This window comes from Mercurialis annua, linkage group LG3 (assembly GCF_937616625.2).
Source record: "Mercurialis annua linkage group LG3, ddMerAnnu1.2, whole genome shotgun sequence".
NCBI classification, from domain to species: Eukaryota; Viridiplantae; Streptophyta; class Magnoliopsida; order Malpighiales; family Euphorbiaceae; genus Mercurialis; species Mercurialis annua.
In genome coordinates this window covers 50,250,665-50,256,931 of record NC_065572.1, presented here as the reverse complement: position 1 = coordinate 50,256,931, position 6,267 = coordinate 50,250,665, and the positions used below count along the sequence as shown (strand labels likewise).

Here is a 6,267-nt window from a genome sequence, read left to right as displayed (position 1 = left end):
CTGTCACTTTACATGTTTGTAAAGTAGCGTCGTTGTTCTTGTATTTAATATACAAGACCACCTTAGAGATTTGCAATTCAAATCTCAATACGTTGCGATTCGCATTACACTACTCGTCGTTCTATATACTTGTCGTGTTACATACGTATGTCTTCATATAGGCCTAACAAGGTGATCAGTCTTGTTCTATGCCTCTATATACAGAGTCCCTGTCTGAGCTTACTTACGTTTGAAAACTCATCCGTTTAAAATCACGATACTTTTCATTTCTCAAATCATGTCATAATTGTGCACCGGTGTGATGACTTCTCTCATCACAAGAGTTGCAATGACACTCCTCTTTTTTTTTTTACAGACATACACAATGTATATGATGCATGTTCTAATAATGAATGCAATATGGATGTAGTGATGCAATTCTATTCGTGTCAATGCGATGCTTTTATGATTCGTGTCCGGGCACAATTATGTCTTTTCAAAACATTTCATTTCGATCAAATGCTTTTCTTTTCACAAAATGGGTTTTACGTAAGTTTTTCTCGACATAAGACTCTGCACTATCTATCGATTATCGTTCTATCGTTCGCAATTTATATACATCTTTTGCATATGAAAAGATGTAGTTCTATTCGTCTGCTTCCGACGTCGTTCGAAGAGTACACCCTAAGCGTTCGTGTTTACACTAGACTAGCTCAAAAGGTCTGGTTGCTATTGAGCTTCTAGCGTTCGGACTTCACGATGTTTTCTTCAACTACGCAATCTATTTGATTGTATTTAACCACAACACATCGTGAGAACTACGTCTTTTAGGAGACAGTTGATTCGCGTCATCTGTGGTATTCCACTTACACGGACTGCGAGTATTCCACTCACTATAGACTTAGCAAAATTAAACAGCATCCAATCAATAAGCGCAAGTTCTATCCATAATAACCATTCATATACACACATGTCACGTATCGCATACATTATCACAGGCGTACATACCTGTGAGCATATCACTCTCCTGAGTGATCGTGTCTAGTAACGCATCGCATATCTCATCAATCATATACTATTAAATCAATTAATTCAATCATAGTCCATAACGATATTCTTTTATCATATGAGTCTCGAGAGTATATAACTCTTCGCAGACTATAGATACTCGAAAGCGTATTGCTTACTCGAGTAAACACAAAACACAATTTGTGCTCATGCACACTTCTAACTCGACTCCTAATAGCACGTATAGGAGGGGACGTCTTTGTAAAACGTTTGAAAAATCGATGAAAACATTGATAACGTTCAAAAGACATGACTGGAAATCCCTATAATCCGCAGTAGTTCCTATATATTGATCGACACTTTCCTATACTTCAATCATAAAAGAACAATGGCCTAGGAATTCTAAACCATTGCTCTGATACCAACTTTGTCACGACCCAAATTTATGAGCCGCGACCGGCGCTAGGGAATGGGAGTGGTAGCTCCAAATCCCGTAGCAAGCCTAAAAACCTGTGTAAATTTTTTTCGCAAATCAAAACATATTTCATATATTAAAATACGTGTGACCCCATTTACAAATAATATCAGAGTTAAAAACGCGTTATACAAAATTCTAGTTAAAATATCTAGACTACTGCGGACCGCTAGAATGAAAACCTTCTTTTTCTTCTTATACAAATGACTTCCGAGAATTAAAACTTCGGAAGCTTAACTCTTCAAATCATATCATACCATCCCTGAAAAATGGGAGGAGCAACGGGGTCAGTATAAAACTGAGTGAGTTCACCAAATTACACGCAATATCACATAAAGGGTTAAAATATTTGAAAACCCATTTTATATATAGAAAATACTCTTTTGAAATCATATTGCATACTTTATTTACTTTCCTTCATAAATCTTTGTTTATTTCATAAACTTATAGTTTATACGTATTTGGCATCTTCGATTTCTTGTTATGGTGTTGATATTTTTCTTTCTCGTTTTGTTGCATTAGTTTTCAACAGAATCTTAATCTTAGTTTATATCATCATGATTCTAAGTCGAATTAAATCATTGGCAAGTCTCTTGTGACTTGATCCTTATGGTTGGGTCCCGAGATAGTTCAACCGAGTTACCTTCAACCATATGGTACAACCCCGAGATAATTCAACCGAGTTACTTGTACCATTTCTCAATCCCAAACGATCGATAGGAGTCCCGAGATAATTCAACCGAGTTACTCCTTAGACACGGGTCCCGAGATAGTTCAACCGAGTTACCTTCGTGTCTACATTCGGACTCTGCACCCTGCAGGTCTTTTGAACTTAATTGTCGATTCATATGATTCCTATTGACATTTAATAGGAGTGTTTGTTCACATAGTGTCTCGATCTTGTTTCGTATTGATTCTCGATGTATCACACTTACTTTTTATTTCGTATGAGTTCCGAGGATTATCATCGAGAATGGATGAGATACAGGTCCCGGGATAATTCTACCGAATTCAACCTTGTATCTCAGTTCTTATTATTTTGTGTACCGTAGTACAATTCTCATTTCACGTTTTTGTATTTTTCGTTTTGTTATATTGATCCTTTATGGACCATGGCATGCACATTACAATCTACAAGCATACATCTATAACACACGCACGTATGGGTATTTATTATGTTTGATAGTACATATCGGAATGTACTATATTTCTTTATTCATATTTGATCTGATACTTGTATATTATTCGATATTCGATTTATTAGTACATATAGGAATGTACTGTACTTTTCTTATTTGTATTTGGTTCAATTTACGTTATTTTACTTTACCCATCCCCGGTACCTTAACATTTATGTTATTATCAAATTAATACATTACGATAAAACATCATTTTCAAAACATACATACGCATACAATTTAAAAACAAACTTTTCAGATATATAAATATTCATATAGCTTTTCGTATTAAAATACGTAGCTTTATAAATATTAGCGAGTAATTTAAAGTGTACTCACCACTTGCTATCCAAATTCTTTAAATAAGCACGACAATATCTCGATCCATTCGCCTCGAGTCTTATCGATAGTCGCTTCTTCGAGTCAACGCTACGAATTAATAAAATTTCTAAGTATAATTAATTTATCAAAAAGCTAATTTTCTAGTCTACTTCGGCTAACAAAACTCTTATCTAAAAATAGTCCGACCCCAAAAAAAAATTGACATTCTTAAAGTTTAGAATGTCGCCTTCAACTTTCGTTTAGGTCTCGGACCATGAAACGCACCCGAAAGTGTCGAAAACTAGCTCATAAGTTATTTCCTGGGAGCTGTTTACAAGTGCAGGGCAGACTGCACAATAATTTGTTCTGTCCAAAATGAACATCCTAGAGTCCGATTCAACAAAAACTCAAACTTAGACAATTATAGTTAACATCCTTAAGTTTCCGTACCAATAAACGGAACTTAATTTGGACTCATACAGCCCGAGATATTGCCCTTGCAATATCGCTGTTTGCAAGACATTTTATGCAAAACGTCAATTCAATTTAGAACTTATTACGCAACAAGATTAACTATTGATACCGAATTATAACCTCAACATAATTCACACACCTCGATTAAGCCATCTCCTAAAAACTTACTCAATTCATTTCAAACCATTTCTTTCCACTTTTCTATGATAATACACATATCCGCATAACCATCTTTGTGCATAGCACGGCTGCCTACACCGACTACAACCAAAGATTTATTCAATTAACCTATCAAATAGCCATATTTTTCTCTGAAAATTTTATGGCACTTATATAGCATATATTTCTAAGTGTATACCAAAAGTTAGGCCAAACTAATATGTTTAAGGTCCTCAAATAATTAACTTACAGCAGCAGCCTTACACAATTTGCAAACAGAGCACTAGGTGCTATTTAATTTTTATCTCAATATCAGAAACATGAAAAATTCTGAAAGTTTTTATACACCAACTTAACTCATATACTCAGAACATATAAAAATTCCAGCTCAAACAAACATTTCTAAGTATTTCTAAAAATTCTAGTTGTAGACAGCATCAATTCAACACCAAACCAGAAAATCCAACTTCAAACTTAACCAATACTCCACTCAATTCAATCAATTCATTACCAAAAGTCCAAAATTCTGAATTTATACCTTTTCTTGATGGGATAACCCTTTGGTTGAATGAATTCCTCCATGAACAACCATCAAAATACTCCCTTCAAGCTTTCAATAACCTATGAACATCAAACACCATAAAACCTCAATTCCTCATCCAAAACCGAAATAAAAACTCTGAAACCCTAATTATATACTGAACTTATTACCTTAAATTGATACTATATATCAGTAGAGGATCCTTCCCTCGTTCCGTGGCCACAAGAATCGCTCAATTCGGACCAAAATTGAGTGAGTTATGACCATTTGAAATTTGCTTGATGTTCTTCCATGGAGAAAGGGTGAAGGACGAATTTTAGGAGCTGAAAATGATATGCTTGCTGAGTTTAAACTCATATGCAAGTGTCTTAAATAGGTGAGGCAAAAGTCTCCTTTAGTCCTTGAGTTTGTCACCTCCTCAACTTTCACTTTATAACTTTTATTTCGTCCAATTTAGTCCACTAATCCTTTAATCATTCGATTCTCGATAAATTCCGTATTATTTATTTCCCAAATAAATAACAATAGTATCATACCTTATAATATCACCCTCCAACAATTTATTTTGGCAATTTTGGCCAAAAACGCTCAAATTTCCATTTTGAGCTAACTTGCACTTTTTCTCACTTTTTCGTCCAATTTTCATTTTAATGACTATCAATAACAACTTTACCGATATTATTTTCTTATCTTGAGAAAATAGAGTAAAACACAACTTCCTCCGGAAGTTTGTGGTTAAAAGTCCACTTTAGTCCTTAAAGTGGCTAATTTGCACTTTAACCCTTATTCTTAACTAATCGTCAAACTTTCTTCTAAAACGATTTTGTATACTTACGAAACTTGACGATCATTTATTAATAATATTTCACGGACCTTGACGTGAATATTATTAACTCTGGCTTTTCAAATTATTTTATTTTATTCCCTTTTTGTCTTGATTAAATCCAATTTTCGCATAATAATTTTCCATTTAAATTATTATTCTACGATAATTCCAATAGACCCGCTTCGGTCTAAGTCCTTATTATCCAATCCTAATCTGATATTATCGTTCTTAATCTTTACGATTATGCCTCGTGGCACTACACGTAATACCTCAAAAATTTAGGTTATTACAATCTTCCCCCCTTATAAAAATTCGTCCTCGAATTTTCATAATCTTCTAATATCACTTAACCAATCCTTGTTCAAACCTTATCATTCACTTCCTTCCACACTTCCGCTGCGATACTCTGATTAGTTATTCACTAACTGTTGACTTTACAATTAGGTTTACACAATCATTCATCTAATACTGTTTTTAGGTGAAAGTGTCTCGATATACTTATCGAGTAACTTCTTATGCTAACCATCATAACCATCTTATTACTACTTGATTCATAATTATTATGAATCAATTCTCTTTATTCGACCTTTTTGAACAACATATGTTTGTTCGTAGGGTTCATATCCCCTGACGTAACTAACTTCTATGTTCGATTTCCTCGTCCTAGAGGTAAACGTGCTTCGAATTTAAACACGTCCGCTGTCACTTTACATGTTTGTAAAGTAGCGTCGTTGTTCTTGTATTTAATATACAAGACCACCTTAGAGATTTGCAATTCAAATCTCAATACGTTGCGATTCGCATTACACTACTCGTCGTTCTATATACTTGTCGTGTTACATACGTATGTCTTCATATAGGCCTAACAAGGTGATCAGTCTTGTTCTATGCCTCTATATACAGAGTCCCTGTCTGAGCTTACTTACGTTTGAAAACTCATCCGTTTAAAATCACGATACTTTTCATTTCTCAAATCATGTCATAATTGTGCACCGGTGTGATGACTTCTCTCATCACAAGAGTTGCAATGACACTCCTCTTTTTTTTTTTTACAGACATACACAATGTATATGATGCATGTTCTAATAATGAATGCAATATGGATGTAGTGATGCAATTCTATTCGTGTCAATGCGATGCTTTTATGATTCGTGTCCGGGCACAATTATGTCTTTTCAAAACATTTCATTTCGATCAAATGCTTTTCTTTTCACAAAATGGGTTTTACGTAAGTTTTTCTCGACATAAGACTCTGCACTATCTATCGATTATCGTTCTATCGTTCGCAATTTATATACATCTTTTG

At 34.3% G+C, this 6,267-nt stretch overlaps 1 long non-coding RNA gene across 1 annotated transcript; it reads right to left on the bottom strand.

Annotated features, from left to right (window-relative positions):
* Nucleotides 1–1,256: 1,256 nt before the first annotated feature.
* On the bottom strand, nt 1,257–5,406 carry LOC126673569 (uncharacterized). Its single transcript, XR_007639329.2, has 3 exons — nt 4,306–5,406; nt 4,133–4,215; nt 1,257–1,724 (listed from the first exon to the last, which is right to left on the bottom strand). It is a non-coding gene; the product is annotated as an uncharacterized LOC126673569 (long non-coding RNA).
* Nucleotides 5,407–6,267: the final 861 nt, after the last annotated feature.